Raw genomic sequence first — 15,582 nt, 5'->3', positions numbered from 1 at the left:
ATAATTTCGGACGTATTCTTTCCAAATCCTATTTTACAGGACTTCTTAGGGTGAAAAGATTTTTTTTTTTTTCATCTTTAACTAGCTTATACCGACTGTCAGGAAGGAACTTAACTGACTTGGTTGGTAGAGGACTAATAATCTTTGCAAGGGCACCAGCCACCCGTTGAAATACGACAAATAGAGAGCTATGGGGTCTTTTGACTGGCCAGATGATACTACATTAGATCCTTCTCGCTGGTTACGGTTCATTTTTACTTTGTCTACACACACACACACACTCACTAATAGTCTCTGCTATTCTTTACATATTCTCCTCTGTTCTCATATACCTCTGACAACACAGATTACTAAGCAGTTCTTTTTCACTCAAGGGGTTACTGCACTAATTGCTCAGTGGCCACTTTCCTCTTGGTAAGGGTAGAGGAGACTCTTTAGCTATGGTAAGCAGCTCTTCTAGGAGAAGGACACTCCAAAATCAAATTATTGTTCTCTAGTCTTAGGTAGTGCCATAGCCTTTGTACCATGGTCTTCCACTATCCTGGGATAGAGTTCTCTTTCTTGAGGGTACACTCGAGCACACTATTCTATCTTATTTCTCTTCCTCTTGTTTTGTTAAAGTTCTTTTAGTTTATATAGGATATATTTATTCTAATGTTATACCTCTTAAATTAGTCTATTTTCCTTCTTCCCTTTCCTCACTGGGCTATTTTCCCTGTTGGCGCCTCTTGGCTTATAGCATGATGCTTTTCCAACTAGGGTTGTGGTTAGCTAATAATAATAATAATAATAATAATAATAATAATAATAATAATAATAATAATTATTATTATTATTATTATTATTATTATTATTATTATTATTATTATAATACCATTAGCAGCTTCTCCTACTCGAGAAAGGACTATATTTTTATGTAGAAGTGGTCAACACTGGAAGACTCCTCATTTCTCTCTCTCTCTCTCTCTCTCTCTCTCTCTCTCTCTCTCTCTCTCTCTCTCTCTCTCTCTCTCTCTCTCTCTCTCTCTTTAATGTTATATGTACTCACAAAAAAATATTATATTCTTATCTATTTAATTTCATCGAAAAGACATGGTGAAAGAGTATGTACTTATGATAAATAAATTCCATACGCGAGACAAAGTACGCTCATCACTGTACTGCCTTAATAGTTATTGTTATATTTTTATGCATCTTACAACCTCTGTAAACTTCACCTTATTCAGTATGTCTCATTACTAATGATTCCTTAACGTCCACTTTCTCTAGACCATTGCACATCTCTTACATCAGGTAATTACCCTTTTCTTCGCAATACTTAAATTTCTTTACGTGTATGGATATTTGGATAATTTTATAACACTATAGAATATATCAATGGAAAGACTATTTATTTATGCACTTTGTAATAAAAGTTTATAAATTCTTATCTCCTCTAGTTTCTGCCTGAGTTAAGCTAAACGTCTAAAAGCTTTTGTTTTATATTCAGTTTTGATAGTACTTTTCTACATATCAGATTTACTTTACCTAATAATAATCACGATGTTTGCGTCTATATTTTATTATATTACGCATATAATATTTTTTTTTTTTTTTTTTACAAAATATGGGAAATTATACAGCATATCAAGGGAAAGGAACTATTTTTATTTTAGGAGGTATTCATATGCACCATGGCAAAGTAGCCTAGATTTCAAAAAACACCTCACCTATATAATAAAGAGTAAATGTCTGGCTATGCATATATATATATATATATATATATATATATATATATATATATATATATATATATATATATATATATATATGTGTGTGTGTGTGTGTGTATATATATATATATATATATATATATATATATATATATATATATATATATATATATATATATATATATATATATATATAATTAGCTATTTACATATATACATTAAAGTCTGGATTTTCTTAACGACCTCGGGATCAGTGCCCCAGTCGAGATCACTCAAGCAATAATATCTGACCAGCTGGGTTTCGAACCCTTGTCCAGGAAACCTGTATGACATTAACCATACCACTCAGCCACGAAGAAAGACAAAAGTCAATAACAATTCTTCTGTACATATACCTGTCGAATTCAGGGTTTTTGTACTTAGAATTAAAATCAACCAAACTTCACCATCATAGCTAATTGTTAGGTTTGTGACTTGGCATTCGATTAATGATAAAATTTGCACATTTAAACGTGTTTTTCATATTTATAGAAAGCCATATATATTAATATATTAAAGTCTAGATTCTCTTAACAACCACGGGATCAGAGCCCCAGGCGAAAAGAATCAAAGAATATAATTACTGACCGGCCGCTCAAGATACCTGTATAACATTGACCATACCACTCAGCCACGAAGAAAGATAAAAGTCAATGACAATTCATCTGTACATATATCTGTCTAATTCAAGTTTTTTGTACCTAGAATTAAAATAAGCTCACCTTCACCATCGTAGCTAATTATTAGGTTTAAGACTTGGCATTCAATTAATATCAAGTACATGCTTAATTAAAACTTTCCGGGGAAGTCAGTGGAAGTTGTCACAAAACTCTCATTACTTCTTTAAGGTACATATAGTGGGCAGAACCCCATCCACTTCAAATCTCTATGATATACCATTCTATGTAAAATTTAACAGGGTGTTCTTATATAAACATTTACATGTAAGACAATGGAGGTGGGCTGGGACCTCTAATTGCCCCATAAGAGAACCATGAGGCTGGGCAGAGCCTTCACCCTCTTAATTCAGAATGGTTGTTGTATGTGGAGAAGGTGAAGACTAAAGAAATTTTCTCCTTAAAAAACCAAAACACGCAGGAAGAAGAAGAGAATAATTACCATATTCATTGAGTTAGGCTTACAGAAGTAAGAGAATGTACGTTTAATGACCAAAGACATCGGTATAAAAATGAATAGATAGTACAGAATATTAATAAGTTGAAATAAAGAGTTTGTAAGAATGCCTAGAAATGATTGGATAGAATGAGTGAAAGATGCCTCGTGAATGGAGTGCCTTGATATCCGGGATACAATCTATGCAGGTGATTCTACTCACAACTGATGAATCTTCTGTCTAGGTACATGAAACAGATAATATCGAGTAGATTTATTACTCGTGGGCTTCACCCAAAATCTATAATTTAAAGGATAAACACATCAGTTTTTGCTTAGTATGTGTAACTGCTAATAAATAAAGATATATTTACTGCATATGGGCTTCACTAAAAATACAATATTTAAAGGATAAATATATCAGTTATGGTTGGGTATATGAAACAGCAATTATAGAGTAGATTTATTGCACATGGGCTCCCTTCAAAAGCATTTATAAATGATAAAGGCATCAGTTCTGGCAATGTATATGAAATGACTGATATAGAGTACATTTACTGAACTCTAGGCTTCGCATAAAATCCAGCACTGAAAGTAAAAATACACAAGTAACAATATAACTATGTAGGTTCGTGTGTGTGGGCGCATTTGTATTTATCTATATATTGATCATGGCGTCGGAAGGGTACTTCCCTATCAGAATTCTCTAACTTGAGAGATTTATGATGATATGTACATTTCAGGTGGGGGACACTTTGATGTGAAAACGAAATCTCATTAATATTGATATCACCTCTCTTTCTAGGTATAAATCTAGGAGGATTAATAGGAGGATTTTTCCTCCAAGGTATAAATAGAAAAGGATCATATCAATATAAGAAAAAAAAAAAACTTTTGCGGGAGTAAAGAAAAATAATGTTTTATTTTAGATGTGCTAGGTCATTTTCCTATACGAAGGAATTTATAGATGATTTATACTAGGTATTTTGAAAAAAAATAAGTCATTATAGTCTTTGAAACGATATTGAATAGTTCGAATGGTATGTAGTATAATGGTTCCCTAAAATACAAACGGTTTTCTGTTTTATTTCTATGATTTAAAACTTGAAAGCTCAAGGGAATTCCATAGCTAACTCATATCCTGCAAAAGTATTGGAACCAATGACAACTGTCAATATTCAATTAAGATTGAAAGAGATGTTATTATTCTCGCTCTCCCCTTCATCCAAAAATTCGACCATCGATTTGACATTTCCATGTGTTGGACGATTGAACAGAAATGGTGAAAAGGATGAGGGAATTTGATGTCACAAACTGATATCTTAACACTATATAATATTATGAGTTAAAAACCAAGGGGGATGGCTACCACTAATAGTCTTTCTTTAGCAAAAAGTTTTAGGTACTGTTATAAATCAAATTATTTAGATACATATGCACACACACGCACAGAGAGATTCAACCCTTCCAACACCTCCAAATTATCTAACTACAACCCCCTTGGTTCGGCAATTATTGTGAGAGTCTGGTTTCCTAGTGTACTTCTCTGAGAACATTATCTCACTAGGGTATGATTACTCCCACTAACCTCTGTGGATTATAGCATCAATTTCTAGAGATGTAGCTTAGCTGGTACTATATATATATATATATATATATATATATATATATATATATATATATATATATATATATATATATATATATATATGTAATTGTATATATATATATATATATATATATATATATATATATATATATATATATATATATATATGTAATTGTATATATATATATATATATATATATATATATATATATATATATATATATATATATATATATATATATATATATACACATATATACCGTATATATATATATATATATATATATATATATATATATATATATATATATATATATATATATATATATATATATATATATATTTCATATATATGCAAAAATATATATATATATATATATATATATATATATATATATATATATATATATATATATATATATATATATATATATATATATACATACCAAGGCACTTCCTCAAGATTTGGGGATGGCCGACATCAAACAAAAGAAACCAAAAAGAAAATAAATAAATAAATAAAAGGCCCCTCTTCTCTCTATGTTCTTCCCAGCCTGACCAAGGACTCAACCAAGTCTGGCTGGTACTGCTAGGGTACCACAGCTCACCCTCCCCCGTTATCCACCACAGATGAAGCTTCATAACGCTGAATCCCCTACTGCTGCTACCTCCGCAGTCATCTAAGGCACAGGAGGAAGCAGCAGGGCCTACCGGAACAGCGTCAAAATCGCTAGCCATTCATTCCTATTTCTCTCCAGCTCAGGAGTTTCAATGGCTGTGAATCCATCGGAACTTGAAGTCACACCATCTCTCCATTCCACCAAGGAAGAGGAGAGATATCACGGGTTCTGTCAAGAAACTACTGAAATTTGGCAGGATCTCAAGACGCCAACAGGAAAGATTACTGGGCTCTCTCCAATTTGCAGCAGTAACAGACCTAGTGCAAAGAGCACAGCTGAAAGATTCGTCAGGAGCCTGCAGAAGATATGCATAAAAATGCTTGAAGAGACCTAGAGAGACCGGTACCGACCTTACAACGATCACTTCTCAAGCCGATGATGATGATGATGATGATGAATATGTTCGCTGCCTCGGTAGTATGGATTTTTTATTATATCTTCCAAATAGATATGATGTTCTTTTAAGCATCAAATCATTCTGCAGTGATAGGGCCAAATTCATCCTTCATCATAGATAAGGTACATCTAAGGTAGGTCAAAATCAGGTTTAATATAGTTTACAAAATGAGCACACAAAGTGAGCAAATTACATTATTATTATTATTATTATTATTATTATTATTATTATTAGTAGTAGTAGTAGTAGTAGTAGTAGTAGTAGTAGTAGTAGTAGTACTATTATAATAATAATAATAATAATAATAATAATTATTATTATTATCAATATTATTATTATTATTATTATTATTATTATTATTATTATTATTATTATTATTATTATTATTATTACAAAGTAAGATATAACACTAGTTGGAAGAGCAAGATGCTATAAACCCAAGGGCTCTAATTGGGAAAAAAATAGCCCAGTGAGGAAAGGAAACAAGGAAATAAAGAGGAAGTATATTTCCTCTAAATCACCTCTCCGACAACGAACTCCATTCTCCATTTCTTCTTTTTGTTCTTCTTTGCCTCTAAACAAAACCTGCTCCGGCGACCAAAGACTTTTGTTTTGCCTGGTTCAAAAAGAGTCTTCTTTATGCGTCTGTTCTTTTGAGATAAACTTTCGGTTCAAAGTCTTCCAGATTTCGTTGTCGGAAGTTTCCTTTTACCCCTTTTAAGGCCGATTCACACGACCCGTTTTCTTTCCGACAGGCTGGCCGTCGGTTAACCGGCGTCAAGGTTTCTTACGTGTATTCAAATGCAAATGTTCACACGACCCGTTAGGCTGACGGCGGTCCTCAGACGTCAGCCGTCCGAGTTGGCCAGGCTTTCTATCCAAGATACCTCGTCCGGTTTGACGCACGTTAGTCACCCGTCCCAACCAACGGGTGGAAGATTTTTTTGTGTGAATGAGGACCTGTATCGTACCCGTTCGTTTCGTGGCCTACAACCCCAACTTTTCCTCATAGTATAGAGTCATAGAAATTAGTTAGTTTGTTGTTGACACCATGTATTAGAGGTTAATTTAACTTTTTCAAGGGCATGGGGAGATGTTTGACATGGCAAACAAGATGTATAGAAATAATTTACATAGATAAAAGATATGGAAAATGACTGGAGAGGCATTAAATAAAACAGGTAAGTTTATCGCAATTTTAATATTCTTGGCATGGTGCGTAAAGCATTATAAAGTTTCATAACTTATTTTTTCAACACAGTTATCAACCAACATCTTAAAGTGTCAAAATTATCGTAATTTACTCGGTCCTTACGTGACAGAGTCTAAGTGAACAATGAAAACCGCACGCTGGTAAACGGATACGGAACGCCTCATGTGAATGTACAAGATTTCGATGGCGGTTAACCACCACCCAGCCTGTCGGAAAGAAAGCGGGTCGTGTGAATCGGCCTTTATCCATGTGAGAGATCTATTGTCTGTCTCTTTAGAGAAAACCTAGAGGAGCTTTACGCTAAATAAACTTTCAAACTTATTTAGAGGCGACATGAAATCGGAGTGAACTTTTGTGAAACTTCTCTTTTGGACTGAAGATAACCGTATTGTTTTGTGATAGCAAACAAACACACACGAACTCAAGAAATCTCTCTTATAGTTTTGTTTTTAATCGTAGCCTGCCTTTTAACTAAAAAATATTATTCAGGGGGATTTATTCTCAAATATAGTACATCTACTGAATTTTGTTTCATTGCCTTACCACGACTCGTGTCCATACAATAACACTGATTTCAGGAAACTGATATATAGTCTGATTTTTATATGTAATTTCAGGCGACTTGATTTCCAAATTTAATTAACCTAGACATTGTCTGATTTGCTTTATTCAATCTTTCAATACACTTTAATTTGAAAGATCTTGTTTTAGAGATCATAGTTCCTAAATATCTAAATGAATCCACCTTATGAGTCTTCTCCTAATGATATTCCATTTTCCATTGTATATTCCGTTATAATCATTTTTGTTTTTCCTCTATTGACCTTGAGCCCAACCACATGTGATATTTCATGCAATCTGGTAAGCAAGCTTTGCCAGTTCTGTGATGTTCTGCTAATAATGTCAGCGTCATCAGCATACTCTAGGTCAGCTAATTTCCGGTTACTAATCCAGTCTAATCCTTCTCCACCATCCCCAACTGTTCTATGCATTACAAAATCCATGGGGAATATAAACAAAAAGGGTGACAACACATTCCCTTGGAGTACTCCACTGTTCACGGGAAATTGATTTGATAGGATTCCACGAGCATTAATTTTGCATTTGCTCTGCTCGTGAACAGACTTAATTAAATTTACATATTTAGGAGAAAATCCACAATAACGCAAGACTCTCTGCAATATTGGCCATTGAACACTGTCAAAGGATCTTTCATAGTGAATTTCTATATTCTACACATTGCTGTACCGCACGTCTTAAAATGGAAATTTGGTCAGTACAACTTCTACCTTTTATTAAACCCTGCTTGTTCATCTCTTAGCCTTTCCTCGGTCTTTTTTTTTTAGTCTCTTTAGAACGAAAGACTATATATTTTCAAGACAACGGACGTAAGTTTGATCGATATACCTGAAGCTGAGGAACACCTTGATATGACCATAAATGAATTCAAGGTGTTTGAAATCGAAACCAATATTGAAAACTCAAAAGATGATGGAATGATTGCAGATATGTTATTGGTCGAAAATGATGGGACTCCCAGAGTTCATACGATATTATTTTTTAGAATATGGCATGAAAAGGCAGAACCTGATGGATGGGATCTTGGATTGTTGGTGAAAATGGCTAAAGAAGGAGACATGACTAATATATATATATATATATATATATATATATATATATATATATATATATATATATATATATATATATATATATATATGTACACACACACACACACACACATATATATATATATATATATATATATATATATATATATATATATATATATATATATATATATATATATACACATATGTATATATGTATATATCCATATATATATATATATATATATATATATATATATATATATATATATATATATATATATATATATGTATGTATATATATATATATATATACATATATATATATATATATATATATATATATATATATATATATATATATATATATATATATATATATATATATATATATATATATATATATATATATATATATATATGTGTGTGTGTGTGTGTGTGTGTGTGTGTGTGTGTATGTATGTATATGTAATAAATAGGCAATGTCTCAGTGGCGTCCAAAATAGGAGCAGCTTCTCCTAGGACAGATCGTCCTGCAGATAGTTTTCATGATAACAACAGATATACATTTGCCTTTCTTTATTTATTGTTTGGTGTCATTCACGTGTTTCGGATCACTTCGTAACCGTTCTTCAGGACTCTATAGAATTTTGGAGCTACAATTTAATATAAATGTTATGGTGGTGAAACCTTGACAGAAAAATATTTAGAAAGTCTTTCATTAAAAGAAATCTGGATTATCTGGAATTTCCAAGAAGAAAATCGGGACCAAGGACCACTGTAACCTGATTTAAATTTGTTCAACTGTAATAAAAATTATCAAAATTGGTCTGACTTTACAGCTAAAGCTTCTTGGTAATCTTTTTGATTCTTGCCTCGTGCGAAGAAGGGCGTTTAACAAAGGTGAATAGCTTTAATGCTTTAATGTTTTCATTAAATTTGCAAATAGAGAAAATATAAATAAAATTTTCTATTACCATATCTTTTACACGAAATTATAACCATATCCTTATGGGATTTGTTTCAATGTTACATTTGAAAATAAAATTTACACACTTTTAATGTTGAAGGAAAGTCAACGCTAAAACAAACAGTTTTTTTTTTTTTTTTATCTTTTTGTCAATGTGACCCCCCTTCTAATAGATTCTGAGATTCTTTAATTATGACGGTGATATGTACGCTCTGTACATAATTTGCCAAACCTTTACTAGCCTGAATAATCACAAATGTTACTTTTCATAATCCCAGCAATATTATTTTGCCAAGGAATCCTTTTGCACCAGTAACATGTTTTAATTTTGCATTACTTTGTTAAGGATGAAATAAAATAATATTTCAATATCCATCGCTATAGAGTTATTAACAAAACGACTCACCATTGAGATAGATCTAAAATAATTGTCGATTATTATGGCTATCATTGTTTTAATTTTGGGAATATAATTTATTAGGCTCTATTGTTAAGAGGAAGACAATAACCATGCTACAACAAACAGCTTTCTTCATCTCTACGTTAATGTGACCATCATTCAAATAAATACTGAGAGTTTCTAATTTTGACGCTAATATATCCGCTCGATATATATTCTGTAAAACCTTAACTAATTTGAATAATAACAGATGTTACTTTTTTACTATTCCAGGTTTGAATTTTCCATTACTTTGTTAAAGATGAAAGAAAAGGGTTCAACATTATTGAATCATTTTATATAATCATCCAATTTAAACGTAATATTAGCATAATCTCATAATATCCAATGCTGTAAAGTTATAAACAAAACTATTATTAATATTATTATTATTATTATTATTATTATTATTATTATTATTATTATTATTATTATTATTATTAGCCAAGCTACAACCCTAGTTGGAAAAGCAAGATGCTATAAGCCCAAGGGCTCCAACTGGGAAAAATAGCCCAGTGAGGAAAGGAAATAAGGATATAAATAAATGATGAGAATAAATTAACAATATATCATTCTAAAAACAATAACAACGTCAAAAAAGGTAAGTTCTATATAAACTATTAACAAAATCAAAAACAGGTATTTCATATAAACTATAAAAAGACTCATGTCAGCCTGGTCAACATAAAAACATGTGCTTCTACTTTGAACTTTTGAAGTTTTACTGATTAATTTACCCGGTTAGGAATATCATTCCACAACTTGGTAACGGCTGGAATAAAACTTCTAGAATACTGTGCAGTATTGAGCCTCATGATGGAAAAGGCCTGGCTATTAGAATTAACTGCCTGCTTAGTATTACGAGCAGGATAGAATTGTCCAGGGAGATCTGAATGTAAAGGATGGTCAGAGTTATGAAAAATCTTATGTAACATGCATAAAGAACTTATTGAACGACGGTGCCAAAGGTTAATATCTAGATCAGGAATAAGAAATTTAATAGACCGTAGGTTTTTTCCAACAAATTAAGATGAGAATCAGCAGCTGAACACCAGACAGGAGAACAATACTCAAAACAAGGTAGAATAAAAAGAATTAAAACACTTCTTCAGAATAGATTGATCACCAAAAATCTTGTAAGACTTTCTCAATAAGCCAATTTTTTGTGCAGTGAAGAAGACACAGACCTAATGTGTTTCTCAAAAGTAAATTTGCTGTCGAGAATCACACCTAAAAATTTAAAAGAGTTATACAAATTTAAAGAAACATTATCAATACTGAGATCCGGATGTTGAGGAGCCACTGTCCTTGACCTACTTACAATCATACTTTGAGTTTTGTTAGGATTCAACTTCATACGCCATAATTTGCACCATGCACTACTTTTAGCTAAATCCCTATTAAGACCAACCCCAGATCTACATTCAGCGGATGGAATTGATGCAAAGAGAGTAGCATCATCTACATATGCAACAAACTTGTTTTCTAGGCCAAACCACATGTCATGTGTATATAGTATGAAAAGTAATGGGCTAAGAACACTACCCTGTGGAACACCGGATATCACATACCTATACTCACTATGGTGCCCATCAACAACAGCTCTTTGAGATCTATTGCTTAAAAAAATCAATAATAATGCTAAGAAACGACCCACCCACTCCCAACTGTTTCAGTTTGAAAACAAGGACCTCATGATTAACACGGTCAAAGGCAGCACTATAATCAAAGCCAATCATACGAACTTCCCGACCACAATCAAGGGATTTCTGTACAGCATTGGAGATTGTAAGATAATCGTTTTCCCTATCTAGCATGCTTGATATATCTTACTCAAGTAACCATTGAGAGAGAAATAAAATAATTGTCGATTATTATGACTAACGTAGTTTTTAACCTTTTTCTTCTTCCCTGTTTGTAATTGAAATTCCTGACGCTCAGAAATACCTTTAATTATTTGACATCTATAAAAAAAAGCAACAGATTAAAACTAAGAATTTAGTCAGGAATATGGATCATTAATTTGAGATTGGTTGATGTAATATACCTCTGATGCTTCATTTTAAATACATGTCCCTGTTATCTGCTCCAAAATATAATCGGCGTAGACCAATTCCTATATAATAGAACATTCTGATATGAGAGAGCTTGATAGAATAGACCAATGATATTTATTTTTGAATTCTTGTGTCTATTATTTAGTCATTAAAATATAATAAGAGTTGGTCAATTATTTTTGAAGAGAACGCTTCTTATGAAAATGATAAAATTTATTCTAAGTATCCAATGTAAGCATGCAGGAACATTCAGGATATACATCAGGATCAAAATTTTATGTAAAGAAAATTTGTTTGTTGGGATGTAAACCAAAATCTTATCAGGATTAAATCTTAATGAACAATAAAGCTTCAGCTGATTTGGATTATAGCCGGAAGCTTTGCAGGACTAATATTTTATATACTGTAAAACTTCCGCTGATTAGGAAGATAACCAGAATCTTACCAGTATTAAGATTTGATAGACGGTAGAACTCAAGCTGATTGGGATGACAACCAGAATCTTACTAGGATTAAAATATATTAGACTGTAGAACTCCACCTGATTGGGATGAGAACCAGAATCTGAACAGGATTAAAATTTGATAGACAGTAAAATTTCAGCTGATTATGAAGAAAATCAGAATCTTATCTGGATTGAGATTTAATAGACAGTAGAACTTGAGCTCATTAGGATGATAACAAGAATCTCGCTAGGATTAAAATTTAATAGACGGTACAACTTCAGTTGACTGGGATGGTAACCAGAATCTTGTTAGGATTAAGATTTAATAGACAGTAGAATTTAAGTTGATTAAGATGATCACATTGGACAGAGGCTGCCAATGTAAAGGAGAAGGCTGATTTAGAAGAATTGATAATACTAGAGCAGTATCGACGAGGAATTCCTGAACACATTAAAAATTACTTGAGAGAGAGAGAGAGAGAGAGAGAGAGAGAGAGAGAGAGAGAGAGAGAGAGAGAGAGAGAGAGAGAGAGAGAGAGAGAGAGCGAGTCAAGTATTGTCCAAATCATGGAAACCAGTTCGGAAATAACTACGGGAAGAAGTTCAAAAGTTACAAAGGAAGTATCACTGGGTGTGTCCCTATGCAGAATGCGATAGTACCGCAGCAACAAACGTCGAATCATCCTCCTTCAAGTATCATGAAAGACGTGCAGAAGGTTGACATTGTCTGTTTTAAGTGTGGCAAGAGACGCCATATCAGTAAGGAATGTTGGTCAAATCAACCGAAAGTTATTAAGGACAATTCAACTTCACAAAATGTGAACACTAAGAGGCAATCGGCAAAGGCCAGAGGGGATAAAAAAAAACAGCTGACGTTTATACGACGAACCGGACCACCCCAAACAGCGTGGATACCTTTAAACCATATATTTATGAAGGAATGTTACAGCAACAGACGTGAGTGAACGAACCCAGGTCAGGATATTGCACGACACAGGTTGTAACCATTGTATGGTAATGCGAGGAATACATGCGTTGGTGGAACTGTCTCTCATTGGGACTCAGTTATTTTGAAGGGAATAGGAGATGAGGGGTTGCCCCTGTTTGCCGCTTGGAACTAGCATGCAAATTAGTGACAGGTAATTTTGACTTTCCAGTAAAGTTTTCATTGGCTATGGAAGGAGTAGACGTTCTGCTGGGTAATGAGGTTGATGAAGCGCTGTTCGTGCCTTGTCCCATCAATAGAGTTTATTTTTGCATACAGAACGAAGGTATATATCATTACGAAATCCAAATGCTGTTGTCGCAACTCTCTCTTATGCTATCATCAGTAGAGCTTATGCATTTGGTTGTAGCTGATAAAATGGAAGTCGTTACAGACCCAGAAGATAGATTACAACTATAATGAAAATAATTTTGATACTAAACAGTATTCGAAGCTTTATATATGAATCTATGAAAACTGAATATTTTGTTTAAAATTCCATATGTATACACATATGCACGTACACCCACGAACACACACACACAGACACACACACACTCACACACACACACACACATATATATATATATATATATATATATATATATATATATATATATATATATATATATATATATATATATATATATATATATATATATATATATATATATATATATATATATATATATATATATATATATATATATATATATATATATATATATATATATATATATATATAAGATATGAAAGACGTGCACGTGTTTAGGGGTATGGCTAACAGTATGTCTGATCATTTTTTGGTGGAAGGAAAATTAGTTGTAGCAAAAGAGTGGGGGAATAGAGTAGGTGGATGTAAAAGGGAGGTAGTGAGGATTGAAGAGCTAATAAAACCGGGGGTAAAAAGTAAATATCAGGAAAGGTTGAAAATGGCATATGATGAGGTGAGAGTAAGAGAAACTGGTAATTTAGAGGAGGAATGGAAGTTAGTAAAAGAAAATTTTGTTGGGATTGCAAGTGATGTATGTGGCAAGAAGGTTGTTGGAGGCAGCATGAGGAAGGGCAGTGAATGGTGGAATGAAGGAGTGAAGGTGAAAGTGGAAGAGAAAAAGAGGGCTTTTGAAGAATGGCTGCAGAGTAATAGTATGGGGAAGTATGAAAAATATAGAGAGAAAAAGGTGGAAGTAAAGCGCAAGGTACGTGAGGCAAAGAGGGCAGCTGACCTGAGGTGGGGTCAGGGATTGGGTCAGTCATATGAAGAGAATAAGAAGAAGTTTTGGAAAGAAGTGAAGAGAGTAAGGAAGGCTGGCGCAAGAATTGAAGAGACAGTGAAAGATGGAAATGGAAAGTTGTTAAAAGGAGATGAGGCAAGGAAAAGGTGGGCGGAATATTTTGAAAGTTTGCTAAATGTTGAGGATAATAGGGAGGCAAATATAACTGCTGTTCCAGGTGTTGAGGTGCCAGTGATGGGAGATGAGAATGAGAGAGAGATAACAATAGAGGAAGTGAGGAGAGCACTAGATGAAACGAGAGTAGGAAAAGCATCTGGTATGGACGGTGTGAAAGCTGAGATGTTGAAGGAAGGGGGTGTGACTGTACTTGAATGGTTGGTGATATTGTTTAATATGTGTTTTGTGTTGTCAATGGTACCAGTAGATTAGGTTTGTGCATGTATTGTACCACTATATAAGGGTAAGGGAGATGTGCATGAGTGTTTTAATTCAAGAGGTATTAGTTGTTGAGTGTAGTTGGAAAAGCGTATGGTAGAGTACTGATTAATAGGATTAAGGATAAAACAGAGAATGCAATCTTGGAAGTACAGGGTGGTTTTAGAAGAGGTAGGGGTTGTATGAATCAGATTTTTACAGTTAGGCAGATATGCGAGAAATATTTAGCAAAAGGTAAGGAGGTGTATGTTGCGTTTATGGATCTGGAGAAAGCATATGATAGAGTTGATAGGGAAGCAATGTGGGATGTGATGAGGTTATATGGAGTTGGTGGAAGGTTGTTGCAAGCAGTGAAAAGTTTATACAAAGGTAGTAAAGCATGTGTTAGAATAGGAAATGAAGTGAGTGATTGGTTTCCGGTGAGAGTGGGGCTGAGACAGGGATGTGTGATGTCGCCGTGGTTGTTTGACTTGTATGTTGATGGAGTGGTGAGAGAGGTGAATGCTCGAGTGCTTGGACGAGAATTAACTGGTAGGCGAGAATGACCATGAATGGGAGGTAAATCAGTTGTTGTTTGCGGATGATACTGTACTGGTAGCAGACACAGAAGAGAAGCTTGACCGACTAGTGACAGAATTTGGAA

The sequence above is a fragment of the Palaemon carinicauda genome, unplaced genomic scaffold (assembly GCF_036898095.1).
Source record: "Palaemon carinicauda isolate YSFRI2023 unplaced genomic scaffold, ASM3689809v2 scaffold90, whole genome shotgun sequence".
Taxonomy (NCBI): domain Eukaryota; kingdom Metazoa; phylum Arthropoda; class Malacostraca; order Decapoda; family Palaemonidae; genus Palaemon; species Palaemon carinicauda.
This window is presented reverse-complemented; position numbering follows the sequence as displayed.